The following is a 19,435-nucleotide window of genomic DNA, read 5'->3' on the forward strand; positions in this document are numbered from 1 at the left end:
GGCAAAAATGGAGGTATCTTGGAAAACGAACAAGATGTGGCAAATATTCTAAATGAGTATTTCACAGAGGTTTTTACAAAAGAAAAAACAGATGACATGCCACAGGTTGACAATCAGTCCAGTCAAACCCTAAGATAGATGAGGATAAATAAGGAGGAGGTACTAAAGGGACTAGCAGAATTAAAATCAAACAAATCACCTGGGCCAGATGGGATATTTCCAACAGTACTTAAAGAAATGAGGGAAATTATGTATAGGCCGCTAACTCGATTATTCCAAATGACACTTAGAACAGGGGATGTTCCCACTGACTGGAAGACAGCAAATTTCATACCAATCCACAAGAAAGTGGAGAAAATAGAGGAGCATCTCAATGAAAACCATATTCTTGGAGATAGTCAACATGGGTTTAGACGAGGCAGATCATGTCTTACTAACTTAATAAATTTTTTTGAACATGCAACTGCAGCTGTAGATCACGTGAAAGCATATGATATGATATACTTAGATTTCCAAAAAGCTTTTGATAAGGTTCCACACCAAAGACTGATCCTCAAATTGGAAGCTGTAGGCATTCAGGGTCATGTAAGTAGATGGATTATGAACTGGTTGATGTATAGGAAACAGATTAGAGGAGTCACTTCTAACTGGAGTGAGGTTGTTAGTGGAGTTCCACAGGGATCAGTACTAGGGCCTTTGCTTTTTCTAATCTATATTAATGATCTGGACTCTGGGATACTTAGCAACCTTGTCAAATTTGCAGATGATACTAAAATAGGTGGCTTAGCAGATACAATCTTGGCAGCACATGCTATTCAGAGGAACTTAGATAAATTCAGTTGTGGGCTGACACCTGGCAAATGAAATTCAATGTGGACAAGTGCAAGGTAATACATGCAGGAAACAAAAATGTCCACTATAATTACACTATGGGAGGTACAGATCTAGATGAAGTAATGCATGAGAAAGACCTAGGAATCTATGTGGATTCACTTTCTCCATCCAAACAATGTGGGGAAGCAATACAAAAGGCATACAGAATGCTAGGGTATATCGTCAAAAGTGTAGAATTTAAAACAAGGGAAGTAATGTTAAGACTGTACAATGCGCTAGACCTCATCTGGAATACTGTGTACAGTTCTGGGCACCACACTTCAAGAAGGATATTGCTGCTTTAGAGGCAGTTCAGAGGAGAGCAACCAGACTTATTCCAGGTCTGAAGGGAAAGTCCTACTCTGAGAGACTGAGGGAACTGAACCTTTTCACCCTGGAACAGAGGAGATTACGTGGGGACTTGATCCAAGTCTTCAAAATCATGAAAGGTTCCTCAAACCAGAGGAGCTTTTCCAGATCAGCAGGGACACACAAACCAGGGGACACAAATGGAAATTGGGCTTCAAGGCATTCAAGATGGAAAGTGGTAGAAGCTGAAAGTTTGGGAACATTTAAAAATAGACTGGATAGGATCCATGGATCACTTAGATATTAATGGACACCAAACGAGCATGATGGGTCGAATGGCCTCCTCTCGTTTGTAAACTTTCTTATGTTCTTATGTTCTTATGAATGTTCCCTAAGCATGTTTCAAATGTTCCCTAATTTATGTTACAAATGTGCCTTAGCACCTCTCTCTCTCTCTCTCTCTCTCTCTCTCTCTCTGTAGATGCATCATAGAGAACATATGTAACAGTCTCTCTTTTTGTTTACCAAAAATGAGAGTGAACGTATTTCAAGTGGGTGTTGCCTTGGTTGGAAACGTTTTAAGATTATTTACGAAGTGTAAAGTGGATTTGTCTCAGTTCTCCGTAGTTTTCAATGTATGTGCCATTCAGTAGCGTTAATGTTACAGATGTGCCCTATGCAGTGGTAGGGTCAATAAAATGTCAGTAAAACTTTATTTTAGCAATTATGGAGGGGAAGAACTGCAAATAGAGGGTCCCCACTAATTATCTAACTTACCAACAACGTTTCAAATTAGGTCTTGCGAAGCTGCCAAATAATGCTGTATAATCGTATGTGTCTTCATACACCGGCTGCTATAGTCTGATAGCTTTGATTATATATATATATTTTCTCGTGAACCACAAATGCTATTTGCTTGATTTTTACAGAGTATGTTATAAATACCATTCTTATGAAGCCTGACAAATTGTATGATTATGAATATTTTCAAATCATTTGTTTGTTTTTCCTAACATGTTACAAATGTTCCCTATGTGAAAGATGCATTATATCTTAATAACGTCTAAACAATTAAAGATATACAGATTATTATTTTCGGTAAAGTTATAACACATTGCTATTAACTATGTGTGTCAGTAAAAGTTTAAAAAATCCTAACAATTTTTTATTGATCCTGCAAAATAAGTGTTTAGGGAACATTTGTAACATAGTTAGGGTTAGCCACTGGGTAAGGGTTACATCTTCAGCAGTAAGTTTATTCATGTTAATTATTCTCATCAATGTTAAAGAACAATAAGTTCTATTATGTGTGTCGATAAAATGCTGATATTCCATAACGTTTGCTTGTGTATTCTGCAAAACACATATTTAGGGAACATTTGTAACATTAGGGTTACGATTTGCCATAGACGCGGAATGAGTTTGATTGTGATGTTAAATGGGGTTTAAAGACGCAGTCGCCTCAGTGCTGATTACTATTGCTGTGTTTCTCCACTTCTACTCCATGCTTGGGAACGCCCACATCCAGTGACGTCAAAACCGGTGGAAAAGCGGGCCGGTTCAAAAAAGATCAGCTGGATCCCAGGCCGAGCAGCAGCTCCGGCTCCAGCACCGGCACCATGTCGCTGGAAAAGCGCTAAGTGAGCTCACAGTGAGCTCAGTGTAATGTCTGCTCTGGTGAGCTCACAGTATGACCTAGTCGTGAGTTCACGTCTTCACTGGGTAGTCCTTGACAACTTAATTGACTCAATTCTTGGGCTTAATTGGTCAAAATGACCATTGCAAATCGATTCTGAAAAGCAGAAGTCAGGCCAGCAACACACAGACACAGCCCGGTAAGCTGTACAACCTTAATTAAACATACAGATGGGCTCCAAACAGCACAGAGGAATTTAACAAAGCAATCAGTTCTACAGAAATAACCAACATCATCAACTCTTTCCTCAGCTCACAGTATCAGCCTGACATCTCAGGACTAAATCTGGCCATAAATGATATCAATCAAATATTTCAAATTGCAGCCACAATGGCAAATCTTAAAAAGACAAAGAAAAAGATAAACCAGAATCACACACACACACAGACATGGTTTGATGATGAGTGTAAATCAATACGAACAAATTTAAGGCACCTATCCAATCAAAAACATCCAGTTCTGGGAAATGTGGAACAATTTAAATTCAACAAAACAACAAGAATTGGCAATACAAAATGGAACCATTTGGAAAAAATACTTTGAAAAGCTTTATAAAGATATCCAACAAAATGATCTGACACACAAACAAATTGAACCCAGGGAAAAACTGAAATTACTCGAACAATCAATTAAAAATAATCAAAACCCAACTGATGCTCCAATCACCCTACAGGAAATATCTAAAAAGCTCCAGGCACTTCCACCCAGAAAAGCCTGCATCCCGGACAGCATCAGCACTGAGATGCTCAAACACAGCAGCGCACAACTGCAGGAGGCTGAGCTTAAATTGTTCAACATGGTCCTCAGCACCCCTGACTTTAACCTGGCAGTGAAGGCACTCAAAGACAAAACAAGAAGAGCTTTCTACACAATCAGAAGAAGAACACACCAAACCACGCATGCAGGGCAGAATAAGGCCGCTACCCAACTCTCATTAATATAAAGAAAAGAGCACTGCAATTCTGGTGCACCTGAAGAAAAGTGAGTCAGACTCACTGCAGTACAAGGTCCTCCAAACCCAAGAGTTCAGCCCTGAAAAGAGTCCCCTGAGTCAGCTGGCCCTGAAGCTCACGGCACTGACCCCCGCTAATACTGCGAACAGAGACCAGCTTCAGGTCAGCACTGCTTACCTGCCCCCAATTAGAGTCAACCAAATCATAAAGATAATCAAAACCTCCTATCTGGAACATTGGAACAATGAAACCAAATTCCCAAAGTAAACTGGATTGCTATCGGGCCCTAAACAGAGAAAACACCCTGACAGAGTATCTCTTCACTGTCAGAGATACGAAGCAGAGACGCATCCTGACCAAGTACAGGCTCAGTGACCACAGCCTGGCCATAGAGACAGGCCGACACAGGCAGAGCTGGCTGTCCAGAGAGGAGCGGCGCTGTGGTCACTGCGAGACAGGAGAGGTCCAGACAGAGATGCACTTCCTCCTCCACTGCAATAAATATGCCAAAATAAGGGACACATTCTTTAATAAATTCATAAATATTGTAAAATCATTTTCTGAATTGATACATGAAAAACAAATAGCTATCCTCCTGGGGGAGGGACACACTGCCCCCCTGGCCGCCCAATATGTAGCCGCCTGCCACAGCCTGAGGGGCTCACTGTGAAAACATACAGGAGCACCAGCTGTAAACTTGTTAAGTATAAATAAAGTAAATGTACATGTCTATTAAGATTTTATTTATACATTATTTTTCTTACCTTTTATTATTTTTCAATGTATGTATATAATATTAACTGCTTTGGCAACACTACGAAACTGTTTGTCATGCTAATAAAGCACCCTTGAATTGAATTGAATTGAATTGAGAGAGAGAGAGAGAGATTGTGTGAACAGAGCACTGCTGTAATACAGCATGAAAAGAGCCGGTGCAGTGAAGCGATGATTACAATAATGATTATTAAAAGAGTTATATATGATATTAATGATTTAATTGAGGTTATAATGGACAAGTCAAAAGGTTAAAATGTTTGGCTCTATGTAGGTTTCGAGCCGCGCTGTTTGGGGGCCCAGTGCTGCTCCGACGCCGCCGCTCTGATGCTCTGGGCGTTTAACCCGCAGCGCAACCGGAGCAGCACCGTAAAACAACTAGAAGACAGATCTTATAAAGTGTTATTTAGTTGTACATATACTGCACAGCACAAGAAACATTGGGAAAACAAGACAGCTATATGAGTGACATGTAATGTTATATGTACCTTGGATATTTTAGACGTTTTATTAAAGCACTGTCCTGTGCTACTGAAATATCATCAACTATTACAATTTGAAAGCTCCAAAATCCTTTCAGATGCCTCTCCTAATGAAATGTGTGGAATTCAGATCGGGAATATTTGCCCGTTTGTGATCCATTCGCTTGTTCTACGTGCACATGCTATACAAATGAAAAGAATAGAAACCTATTGTGAATCCAAGGTTGTCTATTAGTGAGTAAGATGTTCATTAGATTCACATTTGAGTTGTATTTCATGTCAGGATGTGAGCGCAGTTGTGAAGGATTCAGAAATCAGTTCTTGGAATCGTATCCTAAACTGAGTGAGGGGCTGGATTTGAACTCATGAAGATTTCAGGATCTTGGATGTTATTCCTTGCCCTGATGAGGGGTACTCATGAAATATTGAAGGGACCCAGAAATCCACATTGGCTCTGCCATGATCTATGTAAGGCCACTACAAAGAGATCTTAATATGGATAAGGTACGAGCTTATTGTTTTTTGTTTTCATGTGTTTCCTAGTGCCAGTACATGATTATTCACCAGTCTTCTGTGCTGGGTTTTGAGGGTTTCACATGAAGCTGTATTGTAACATTTTTTTTTGCTGTGAATCATGTGACTGCTGCAGTGCATGTTTTAGGTTCCTGTACTGTCCTTATCAACTGGGCCCCTGATGACGTGCCTCTTTTGTGATGGAGAGAGAATCACAGTGATGGCTGTAGCAGCGGGTATACAGTACTACATGATCTATTTTTAAAGTCTTACTTGTAGCAAAATGTATAAATGTGTTTAGTTGGTTACAGGAAATATGCATTCTAATTTAGTCTTACCAAAATAAATGTAATGCTCTCATTAAATGATTTCAAAATGAAGAAAAGCTGATTGGCTGCGATTTGATTTAATATCGTTTAAACTGTGATTATATGGTGTAGAACCGTGTGGGAAATAAGTGGAGAAATCGTGGAGATAAAGCAAATAGAACTTTAATCGAGCCGCTCGGAAGCCCCACGTCAGGAATAATTCCTTCAGTGAGAACTTAATGTTTACCAACATGAGTGCAGCTTTATAGGAAAATGACGTAACATCTTATGGCCGTTCATCCAATCAGAAGATACAGGTCCGGGTCCGTTTTATGATCTGTCCTCCCGTGAAGAGGTGATGGATCCAAAGCAGATGTCCGTCTTTGATGTGCACTAGGAAGATGCGATCCCACGGTCGTCATTTACCTAGTGTCAATCGCTCGTTAACAGAAACAATTCCTGCCTATCTGGAGAAACGATTAAGTCATTTAAGTCATTAAGTCAAACGATTAAGGGGGGCTTGATTTATGACTGATGTCAATCCATGCCATCTTTTGGAAATGCCGGTTGGCACGGGTTCGTAGCTCTGTGTCGGGATTTCGGCTCTCGTCCATTTCAAAGAGTTTTTATTTCCTACAGGCCCCCTTCCCCAGACATCTCACAGCAGGGATTCCAAGCTATTTGGCCCATTCTCGGTGCCATCCTCCCAAGACTGTCACTTTGATGTAAACCAGTTCACATGCTGATGAGTTAAGGAAATCTGATAAATTTGGGGGGGAGAGGTCTTCTTTAGATCAGTGCTTCAGCTCAGAGCTAAAATGCTCTTATCAGAATACACCCAACATAACGCTACACTGGTTAATTCTGTTCTGGGAAAACCACAATCCTGCAGGTTTAATAAGTCTCTCTACACATCAGTCCCTGAGTACCTTCAACCAATGGTCATTTTGACCAATTAAGCCCAAGAATTGAGTCAATTAAGTTGTCAAGGACTACCCAGTGAAGACGTGAACTCACGACTAGGTCACACTGTGAGCTCACCAGAGCAGACATTACACTGAGCTCACTGTGAGCTCACTTAGCGCTTTTCCAGCGACATGGTGCCGGTGCTGGAGCCGGAGCTGCTGCTTGGCCTGGGATCCAGCTGATCTTTTTTGAACCGGCCCGCTTTTCCACCGGTTTTGACGTCACTGGATGTGGGCGTTCCCAAGCATGGAGTAGAAGTGGAGAAACACAGCAATAGTAATCAGCACCGAGGCGACTGCGTCTTTAAACCCCATTTAACATCACAATCAAACTCATTCTGCGTCTATGGCAAATCGTAACCCTAATGTTACAAATGTTCCCTAAATATGTGTTTTGCAGAATACACAAGCAAACGTTATGGAATATCAGCATTTTATCGACACACATGATAGAACTTATTGTTCTTTAACATTGATGAGAATAATTAACATGAATAAACTTACTGCTGAAGATGTAACCCTTACCCAGTGGCTAACCCTAACTATGTTACAAATGTTCCCTAAACACTTATTTTGCAGGATCAATAAAAAATTGTTAGGATTTTTTAAACTTTTACTGACACACATAGTTAATAGCAATGTGTTATAACTTTACCGAAAATAATAATCTGTATATCTTTAATTGTTTAGACGTTATTAAGATATAATGCATCTTTCACATAGGGAACATTTGTAACATGTTAGGAAAAACAAACAAATGATTTGAAAATATTCATAATTACAGCATACAATTTGTCAGGCTTCATAACAATGGTATTTATAACATACTCTGTAAAAATCAAGCAAATAGCATTTGTGGTTCACGAGAAAATATATATATATAATCAAAGCTATCAGACTATAGCAGCCGGTGTATGAAGACACATACGATTATACAGCATTATTTGGCAGCTTCGCAAGACCTAATTTGAAACGTTGTTGGTAAGTTAGATAATTAGTGGGGACCCTCTATTTGCAGTTCTTCCCCTCCATAATTGCTAAAATAAAGTTTTACTGACATTTTATTGACCCTACCACTGCATAGGGCACATCTGTAACATGAACGCTACTGAATGGCACATACATTGAAAACTACGGAGAACTGAGACAAATCCACTTTACACTTCATAAATAATCTTAAAACGTTTCCAACCAAGGCAACACCCACTTGAAATACGTTCATTCTCATTTTTGGTAAACAAAAAGAGAGATTGTTACATATGTTCCCTATGATGCATCTACAGAGAGAGAGAGACAGACAGACACTAACTCTCTCTCTCTCTCTCTCTCTCTCTCTCTCTCTCTCTCTCTCAGCTGGGAGTGTGTGGGAGGGGTCTGCAGTGAGCGGGAGTGCTGCTGAGAGCTCTGTCCTTTGGCTGCGTTTTTTTGTTGCTTTACTTTTTTCAGTTTGTTTATTTTGTCTTCTGTTTTCAGTGCTTTTCTTATTGTGGGGGAACAGGGGAGGGGAGGGGGGAGTACCGGTAGTTCTTCCCGGGTCGGGGGGTCGGACCCCCTGAATGCGTCTTTTGAAAAACTGACCCGACGCCATGGAGTCAAGATCGCTCCGGTGCAGTTCTGCCCCCTAGAGCAGTGTGTGTTAGCGGTTGGGGAGGTAGCAGGGTGTGAAAATATCAAGTCTGCTGCCATTGTTATCTTCTTAAAAACCACTGATCTGCTCAATCAGCTAGTGGCTAATGGCACAGTGTTAGACGACACTTTCACCCCGGTGTTGCCGCTCGCTGCTCCTGCCCGGAAGGTAACGCTGTCTAACGTCCCTCCGTTCATCCGCACCGGCTCGGGCAGCTGATGTCCGGCATTAAGAGGGTCCCGCTGGGCTGCAAAGCCCCGCAACTGAAACACGTCGTGTCCTTCCGAAGGCAGCTGTATATGATCCTCAATAACATCAATGAGGATCTTAATGTCATTTTTAAATTTAAGATCGACAATACCGACTACGTCGTGTTCGCTACTTCGGAGTCCATGAAGTGTTTCAGGTGTGGGAGCGAGGGGCATGTCGTGAGGAACTGTCCCGAGCAGGACAGGGAGCGGGAGGAGGAGCGGGGCGACGCGGGGAGGAATAGAGACACCGGCCCGCAGCCACAGATGCAGCGGGCAGACAGAGATCGAGCCCCGGCGGAGGAGACAGTCGCCGGTCGGACCGATGGTGCCACTGATGCCGTGACGGGGGAAGAGCTGCCCGGAGGCGATGACGCACAGCTGGGGGACGGGGTCGAGGCAGCGGGGGATAGTGACGACCGAGACGCCGGGGGGAGATGGTGTTGAGGCGGTGCACGGGGCGCTGGTTAGTGACGAGGAACAACCTCAGCAGCCAGCAGACGGGCGGACAGACACACAGGGTGTAGCCGAGGAGGAGGCAGGGCCAGGCTCGGCGGTACAAGCCGAGGCGCCGGGTGGAAAAAACGCACTAAGAAGGTGCTGGGAGGGAGCACGGACGGTGTTGGTAAATAGTGGCAGTAAAAGAAGTGGTGGCACAGTAGTGAAGCTGGGGTAGCGAGCGGCTTGGTGGGGAAAGGTCCGGCTACACGCTGGAGCATCGCGGCTCGGAGTGACAGTGAGGGCGGCTTCACGGATTCCTCTCTCGCCTCCTCGTCCTCGGTGAGTCAGAGCTGCAGTGAAGGATATCAGGAGGTTTTTAGAGAAAACGAAGGGAAAGAGGTCTGTTGTAGTGGAGCAGTTTTTCCCAGATCGTGCACGCCTGCTGGCCTCTATTAAGTTTTTACAGAAACCCTGACCTATCAATTTGTACAACACTCACTGAAAACCATGGTTGGGGTCAATTCCTGTTTTTCAATTCCAATTCCTCCTACAAATCAATTCAAAATTGCAATTACTTTTTGCATTCACAGAATATTCTTTATTGGAATTGAATTGAAAAGGGAATTAAAAATTGAATTGGAATTGACCCCAACCCTGTTGAAAACAAAACAAAAAATACAGATCTGGTTCTTCAAATCTTCACTCTGGTTTCATTCTGTGTCGTAGTTCATTTATCTTGCTGTTAATTGCACCACCAATTACACTCTTTGGGGTACTGGGCAATTTTTTCAAGGTAGCCCCTAAAAAACATGTATCACATAGATTTAATGACTTGCACATAGATATATAAAAATCTTTTAATAAACATACCACATATCTTTGAGAAGGGTTCATTAGTTACATATTGCCACAGTAAATCAACATTTTTGTGTGTGGGTGTATTTAAACGTTTTGGTGTATGCTCTTAAACTTGTCTTACACTAGTTCATAGTAAAATCTGTACTTGGCGAAGCAGCTATGCAAAGGCAGTCTTTTCTCCATTAATACCTTGCTTAAGCATTACATTGATGTGGCACAACTGGACTGAAATGTGAAGTATTTGCTCAAAAGTCAAATTTAAATGAGACATGAAAGTTTATATTGTCAAGGATCCCATGGCACTATTCATTATTATTATGTATTAATATGTCTGAAGCATTAATCCAAGGTGATTTACAAGGTGTTGTTGAAAGAGTGACGTGGCTGAATTCTAAGTCAGGCTTCCCTCAATCAGGTCTAACAAATTTGTTATGACTCCACCTTTACTGCTGTGTAGTAATCTGCTGGTACAAAATGGCTGCACCCCAGAGGGTGGTGGGTGAAGTGAGTCTGTAGAGCACTTTGGGATCTTTCCAGCTGCTACATGTAAGGTATTATTATTTATTAATAAATTAACTCTAGTCTCTGAAACTAAAACAAAGGCCAAAGGAACATTTCAAATGCTAACCCTTTGTGTTCTATACAGTTAAAAAGGAGAGTTAGAAATTTTGTACAACAGCATTTACATACCATATATGGCTTCCACCTTTAAGCGATCCAGAGGTGTCTTTTTCTCCGAAGTTGGATCTCTCTTGCTGCCACCACCACGAAGATTGCTCTTTAATAATGTTGGAAAGTCAAAGACAGCAACCGTCAGGGTTCTTGCATATGACGTATTCGTGCTGCACCTCTCTGCAAGGATCCAGGACAGTTTGTCAATGTAAACTCCAGTGCCTGGGAATATTTCCACCTAAAAGACAATGGTAAATAAAAAACAAGTTTATCCCCAAACTATTCTTATATTATGTTAAGTGGAATACATTATCAGTAAGGCTGTGATTTTGTTACAGAAATGTGTTATTAAAGACCACAGTATGTCTCAATTCTAAGTTTATTAATTTACAGACATAATAAAGTCAGTGAATCTGTGACACCCATAATTCAATTACATTCTTATTATCAACTATAACTATGAATATAACTGATAATGTAGCATCATTAGATTGTTTACAACCAATATTTGTTTTCAATATATATATTTTTACCTTGTCTTTGTAATATTGTAGACCAAGAGTGTTATACCTGTTTTGGTGATTCTTTGTCAGATTCAGAACAATTTGCTGTGGGGCTGTCAGAACCACTTGATGGTGACACACTTTTGTCTTCATTGCTGATAAATGTGGCTTTTGTTACAATTTTTTTCAGATTGTCCAAAAGGTCTGGAATCTCTGGAGAAAAAAACCTTAGTATTAAATGATAATCATTTCTAGTAATATATTTAATACAAAGTGAAAACAAAACCATCAATGCCTGCAATTATACTTGAGAGACTTGCTCTATGTTATTGGCAAACTGACCTTTTTGTGGGTCATTAACATTAGCTACGAAAAAAATAAAAAAGATAAAATACAAGAATTACCAGGTCTAATGTAATGCATATAGTCATTAATGTAGGATTATGAAGTTATGTTGAAAAACTTTATTTAATAATCAGTATTATTAAACTATTAGACAGTGCACATTAAGAGTCTGTATTGTGGTTCTAGATTACTTCAGTATGATCAACTATAATACATTACTCTGGAATCTAAATTACTGAAGAATAACATTTATCAAGGTAAGGAATTATTTGCTATAAATAAAAAAACTTACCATCAACCATACGGTTTCGAAGACATTGGTTTTCATTTTTAAGTCTTGTGTTTTCCTTTTCGAGCTGCTTAACTTTTTGCTGTAGCTCAACTTCACTGGACTCTTTAAATGTCTGTAGAATATGACGGGATCTAATTCTTGAAGCTCCATCGGTTTTCTTTCTTATTTTGTGCTGTATTCAGAGAGGAAAATAGTTTAAAATGAAAATATATATATATATGAATATGATTAAAAAAAAACAATCCTGCAATACATTTATTTAATATTTGCAGTAATTATCTCACCGGTAACTGTGGTTCATCAAGGTCACTATCATCTGAAATTTGAAGTTTTTTGTTTGGTTTAGGTACTCTCTTCATTTTAGGACAGGGCATTTTTGTTAGGTCATTAAGTTTTCTTCTTAGTTCGCCTTCTTTTCCTAAAATAAAAATAAAATAAATAAAACCCTGCATTATGTCCACAGATATTTGGAGATTATATTTATTTGTCATAAAAATACTGTGCTTTGACCATACAAATTAAGATGAACAGCCAACACTGAATCAAAACTGAAGTTAAATTATATCTGGTTTAATTTATTTTGTGATTTGGGGGATTTTATTGTAAAGCACAACACACAATAAATCGTTCTTACAAATGCCAGTCAAGTATGACGAGTTTTTAGCGCCCTCACCACCACCTACCATGTTATGAGAGTATGTTAGAAGTACAACACATTAATAACTTAAACATTCATTTCAAATATACTGTGATTGTATATATCAAATAGCATGTAAAGACTTTAATGTTTTTTTTTTTTAAATAAACATTGTTACCAGTCATAATGATCTGCGCTTCATGGACAGGCCATCCACCTTTTGGAGGTTTGTTCGTGTCTCTCCACTCTGCTCTGAAGTTTCGAGTCGTCTCTTCGTCATCATCAGCAATGCTGAATAAATCAAAATTGCGAAAGCAAGCAGTGGGAATCACGCTGTAAGAGTCTTTGTCGACCCCGCTTTCCCACTTCACCAACGCGTGCATCACCGCCATACTACCTTCACCTTCTCGTCCGTTTTTTCTGCGCGTTTTTCCCCCGACAAGTCACGGCACAAAAAACAGTCCCGCTCTGCATTCTGGTACTTGGCGTTCTTAATAACACCAACAGGGTGTAATCGCATAGACCACTCGAGTATAAAGTACTACATATCCCATCAGTTACAGTTTTTTTTCATCTTCTGAAACTGCAATTTAGCACTTTCAACTGTTTCTTAGTGATTCCTAGAATTACTAACCGGTATTGTAGTCAATGTGTTTATAACCTTTTTTGTTTAACGATTTGTGTGTTATCCTATGGGATCCCATGGTCTTTGATTTGGTCACGGAAGTGATTTGTCTTTGATTTGTTGATCTAGAGTTGAATTTTAATTAGTTTTTCCCTTTTGTATAATTAGTGTAGTGCTACATTTAGTCTTTGTTTTTAAATAAATTTGACAATTTATATCTTTGGAATTGGTGTCTGCGTCCAATTATTACAGAAATTGAGTTCTACAAGACTCCAGGATTCGTGATAAGGTGATACTATGAATTCACTTCTTTAATTGAAATGTATAAGTGTACCTTACGCTACATATATGTATGTATGTATGTATGTATGTCCAATTGCTTTGACAATACAAATGAATTGAATTGAGAGGGAGAGAGAGAGAGAGAGAGAGAGAGAGAGACAGACAGACAGACTGACAAACAGAAAAACAGACAGACACAGACACACACACAGAGCCAGCCAGCCAGCCAGCTCAGCGATGACATCACGAGCCTCTCTCAGCTGACTGCTATGACATCACAGAGCACGTACATTCCGTTGCTTGCCGTCTGTCAACCACTCAGTCACTGCCAGCCAGACTGGCTGGCTGGCTGGATGTGGGGGCTGCTTGCTGCTGCTGCGTACCTTAGCAAGCTTATTTGCTTGACCGGCCTTCCTACTCCTCTGCCCACATGCCCACCTATGCCCGATCTGCTGTTCACCTGGATCACAGCTCCGCCCCAACAAGGCAGAGCCCCCCAAGAATGGTACAAACTCACCCACGATCCCCTCCACGGAAAGCTTTAGCAAAAGGCAAAAGCGTTATACGTAATGAAGAGGAACCCGAGTCCAAGACGCATCCGACCAGCCATACATATTTGTGTGTATTAAAGATCACATTTTCTTACATTTAGTTTTTCTGTACTTTATTACATCTTATTGTGATTTATAAAAGTATTGTTTCTTTTCCATATGTATGTATGTATGTGTGTGTGTGTGTGTGTGTGTGTGTGTGCCTGTCTCTGTGTGAAAGTGTGTGTGTGTGTGTGTGTGTGTGTGTATATGTCTCTCTGTGAAAGTGTGTGTGTGGGTGTGACAGTGTGTGTGAGTGTCTGTCTGTCTGTCTGTCATGTAACTCGCACATATGTGAGGGCACCATTTTTGCAGAAGAGATGTACACATTTTGGAGCAACATATGCTGCCATCCAGACATCATCTTTTCCAGTGACGTCCCTGCATTTTCAAACAGATCACATTTTATTACACTTTGTTTATCTGTACTTTATTACATCTTATTGTGATTTATACTTGTAATGTTTCTTTTCCATATATATGTATGTACAGTGGGGGAAAAAAGTAATTGATCCCCTGCTGATTTTGTACGTTTGCCCACTGACAAAGAAATGATCAGTCTATAATTTTAATGGTAGGTGTATTTTAGCAGTGAGAGACAGAATAACAACAAGAAAATCCAGAAAAATGCATTTCAAAAAAGTTATAAATTGATTTGCATGTTAATGAGGGAAATAAGTATTTGACCCATTTTCAATGCCCTGGCTTAGGGTTCTCACCCATGATTTGACGGTACATGGCCCCGTCCATCGTCCCTTTGATGCGGTGCAGTTGTCCTGTCCCCTTAGCAGAAAAACAGCCCCAAAGCATAATGTTTCCACCTCCATGTTTGATGGTGGGAATGGTGTTCTTGGGGTCATTCCTCCTCCTCCAAACACGGCGAGTTGAGTTGATGGCAAACAGCTTGATTTTGGTCTCATCTGAGACCACTTTCACCCAGTTCTCCTCTGAATCATTCAGATGTTCATTGGCAAACTTCAGACGGGTCTGTACATGTGCTTTCTTGAGCAGGGGGACCTTGCGGGCGCTGCAGGATTTCAGTCCTTCACGGCATGGTGTGTTACCAATTGTTTTCTTGGTGACTATGGTCCCAGCTACCTTGAGATCATTAACAAGATCCTCCCATGTAGTTCTGGGCTGATTCCTCACCGTTCTCATGATCATTGAAACTCCACGAGGTGAGATCTTGCATGGAGCCCCAGACTGAGGGAGACTGACAGTTATTTTGTGTTTCTTCCATTTGCGAATAATCGCACCAACTGTTGTCACCTTCTCACCAAGCTGCTTGGTGATGGTCTTGTAGCCCATTCCAGCCTTGTGTAGGTCTACAATCTTGTCCCTGACATCCTTGGACAGCTCTTTGGCCATGGTGGAGAGTTTGGAATCTGATTGATTGATTGCTTCTGTGGACAAGTGTCTTTTATACAGGTAACGAGCTGAGATTAGGAGCACTCCCTTTAAGAGAGTGCTCCTAATCTCAGCTCGTTACCTGTATGAAAGACACCTGGGAGCCAGAAATCTTGCTGATTGATAGGGGATCAAATACTTATTTCCCTCATTAACATGCAAATCAATTTATAACTTTTTTGAAATGCGTTTTTCTGGATTTTCTTGTTGTTATTCTGTCTCTCACTGCTAAAATACACCTACCATTAAAATTATAGACTGATCATTTCTTTGTCAGTGGGCAAACGTACAAAATCAGCAGGGGATCAAATACTTTTTTCCCTCACTGTATGTATGTATGTATGTATGTATGTAAGTGTGTGTGTGTCTGTCTCTGTGTGAAAGTGTGTGTGTGTGTCTGTCTGTGAAAGTGATTGTGTGTGAAAGTGTGTGTGTCTGTCTGTCTGTCTGTGAAAGTGTGTGTGTGTGTGTGTGTGCGTGTGTCTGTCTGTGAAAGTGTGTGTTTGTGTGTGTATGGGTGTGACAGTGTGTATGAGTGTCTGTCATGTAACTCGCACATCTGTGAGGGCACCATTTTTGCAGAAAGAGATGTACACATTTTGGAGCAACATATGCTGCCATCCAGACATCGTCTTTTCCAGGGATGTACCTGCATTTTTCAGCAGGATAACGCCAAACCACATTCTGCCCAGATTTCAAGCGCATGGTTGCATAGGCAGAGAGTGCGGGTGCTAGCATGGCCTGCCTGCAGTCCTGACCTGTCTCCGAATTGAGAATGTGTGGCGCACTATGAAGTGCAAATTAAGACAACGAAGGCCCTGTGCAGTTGCGCAGCTGAGGAAATGCATAATGGATGAATGGGGGAAAATCCCGCTTGCTAAACTTAACCAAGTGGTGTCTTCAGTGCCCAAGTGCTTAATAAGTGTTATTAAAAGAAAAGGTGATGTTACATAGTGGTAAACAGTCGACTGTCCCAACTTTCTTGGTTTCTTTTCACTGCTAATGAGATGCTGTAGAGTGAGTTAGTTATATTGCTTTCAGGAGCTCTAATCGTATTGATGAGTTCATGCAGCATTTGTAATTGAATTTCAAAAAGAAATCTTTGCTGTCTGGCCTGTGTGTATGAGATGTACTCTGTCAATCTTTGGCTAACAACTGAAACATTGGTAGAACAGAAATGGCAACATAAAAAAGAAAAGTACATTTTAAAAGAGCACATTAAATAGGATGAATATACAGTTTTTTACAATCACTTTGTCACTAATTTCAGAACCTTGATGTCATTTTTCAAAACTCTAGACACAAAACTCAAAACGGTCATCACTTGTAACACAGGCTGTCCAATGTTCAAAACATTGCATTGTGCATTCATATCTTTAAAGAAACCTAGCACTTGCAGACTTGTTGGTTCAAATAACTCATTTATCATGAAATACCATAGTAACATAGTAACACAGAAGATACCGATAGTTTCACTGTGTAGTTGTTCGTACAATCATTAAATATTGTAGTACAAAATATGTGATTCATGTTTCATTATGGTACTACACATAAATACATCACTGTAAAAGGACTAGTAGAGAGAATACTACAGACACAGTGGAATCATTGAACAAAATCTGAAATGTATTGATGCAATACAATCAAATCACACCATAGGTTTCTTTGAAGCCATGCAACAATAATTAGCTACAAAAAAGAACAAAACTACAGTAAAATGTCAACTGCAGTGTTCCTCACCTGGCTTAGTGTAAAACAAAGGATTGATTACTGTACTTCTGAATTTCCATCAGCCCTGTGTTCAGGTTCAGGTTCTCACAACCATTTTTCACAAGAGGCATTTTGAAACTGAACATACCTGAACATACTCAGTCATCAGCTGCTTCACTCTGTCTGCATTTCTTTCAAAAGGCACACTATACTCTGTGCTACACATTGGTATGCAGTATACAGTCATTTGACAATTGAGAGTAGCCTAATGTTTAGTGCATGCTGAAGACTTGCCGCTTCTCAGTACGGACATTTCTGATGATTGAGGCCACAGTTGATCCTGAGTTGATTCTGAGGTTTGATTGAATCATTGTAGCTGCCTCAGTCATGGTCATGCCATGATTTACAACATGTTCTACAACTATTTCTCGGATTTCACTGGACACTATTTGCTGTTGCTGCCGCTGTCTGGTCCGTGGCCTTGTCCTCTACCACGTTCCCCCAACACCTCTCAAATGAGGCCCATGGCTGCCTCTCTGGTGAGGCCTAAGCCCTCCTCTATGACGAGGCCCACGACCACCTCTCAGAAGGGGTGCATGTCCCCTTCCATTCCTTTGACCACCACGTCTTCCTCCTCCCACTGCTTGACCTCTATTGTGACCTGGATCACCTGCCGGCTCCATGTTATCACTGTGTTGCTCGGGTGGATAGCACTCATTTCACTCGATACTCGTACCACAATGTGAAATCAATCATCAATAACCAGTTGGCAGTATTGGAAAAGCAATTACAAGGGCCTGCATACATACAGTAATGTCAAATCTGATGTGGAAGAACAATCATCTTCAACCAGGTTGGAGCGTTAGTTGCAATGCCTTTAATACACGCAGCGTGGAGAGGAACAGTGACTCAAGAAGATCCCAAAGTCGCTCTGCCTTCATTTTAACAGTCGGAGCTTTTATACACAAAAATCAAAGAGCTGGTTATAATCAGAAAGTCATTACTATGTTATCTTAAAAGTTAGCTAAGCAGAATTTATATCATTATAGGACAGAGTTCATAGATCAACACATGGATTAGGGAGCAGGCACTTCAATCATACTGTTTGACATTGTCTCCAAGATTCTCATCGTAAATAACAAGCAGAAATCAAACTACCTTCTGGCCTGACCTTCTAGCTTGACCTTATCTTTCTTAAGTATACAAGAGAGAAAAACAGGTATTAGAGAAAGAATTTCTAACTTTCCTTCCACACTGAAAACATGGTGTGGAAAAGTGCTACATGATGATGAATGATGATGAAATATTACATCCATAGATAATGTAGTCCAACTGGTTCATGCTCCTCGGTTATTGGTGTCAATGGATCTCATTATCCTGAAACTTTCATGATCGAAACATGGAATACTGTTCGTCAGTTTCCATAAAACTATGAATTAAGAGTAATGCAACAGTCACTTATCATTTTGAGCAGCTGTATCAATTGATAGTTAGATCTTTGTAATGAAATGAATAGACAGTGATCTCAGATGTAATGTGTGAATTGCATTTTGAAATGGTAATACTTTGACGTTAAGTTGTATCATTTTAGTTCAATGAACAAATGATCTGAGGTTGATGTGTATTGTATCCAAGCAATTGAAAAATGTGCATTTTGATCATCGGGTGTGAGTTTTGTGTCTAGAGTTTTGAAAAATGACATCAAGGTTCTGAAATGAGTGCCAAAGTGATTGTAAAAAAGTGTAATATCAGGGGACAGTGGCTATTACTGATCTGGCCTTCCGTGGCCTCTGTATTAATGTAACAGGTCACATTGTATGTGTACACTGATACTTGATAGTATAATATAGTACAAGTAAAAAACATACATAGGTATCATAGAAGTATTTTGCAGAAATGATTATGGATACTTATCAAAATGGAGAGGAAATGCTAAATCCAGTCTCCCCAGGCTGAGCTTCTATTGCTACACCTGCTAAGTGGCTGCTGGCCCCACTATATGGATAGAGCCACACCAAGTACAAGAGTCTCCCCATTGCTATTTATATCTCCCTATCCAGTCTTCTATACGTGTCAGGTATACAAGTGTGTGTGTGTGTGTGTGTGTGTGTGTGTCTGTCTGTCTGTCTGTGAAAGTGTGTGTGTGTGTGTGTGTGTGAAAGTGTGTGTGAGTGTCTGTCTGTCTGTCTGTCATGTAACTTGCACATCTGTTAGGGCACCATTAATGCAGAGATGTACACATATTGTTTATTTTCCATATATATGTATGTATGTATGTATGCATGTCCAATTGCTTTGACAATACAAATGCACTGAATTGAGACA

At 40.4% G+C, this 19,435-nt stretch overlaps 1 non-coding gene across 1 annotated transcript; it reads right to left on the reverse strand.

The window, feature by feature from the left end:
* Positions 1–13,877: 13,877 nt before the first annotated feature.
* Positions 13,878–13,992, reverse strand: LOC136729854 (U5 spliceosomal RNA). The gene has a single exon (XR_010809116.1). It is a non-coding gene; the product is annotated as a U5 spliceosomal RNA (small nuclear RNA).
* Between the last annotated feature and the right edge of the window lie 5,443 nt (positions 13,993–19,435).

Source organism: Amia ocellicauda, unplaced genomic scaffold, assembly GCF_036373705.1.
Source record: "Amia ocellicauda isolate fAmiCal2 unplaced genomic scaffold, fAmiCal2.hap1 HAP1_SCAFFOLD_31, whole genome shotgun sequence".
In the NCBI taxonomy this organism is placed as follows: domain Eukaryota; kingdom Metazoa; phylum Chordata; class Actinopteri; order Amiiformes; family Amiidae; genus Amia; species Amia ocellicauda.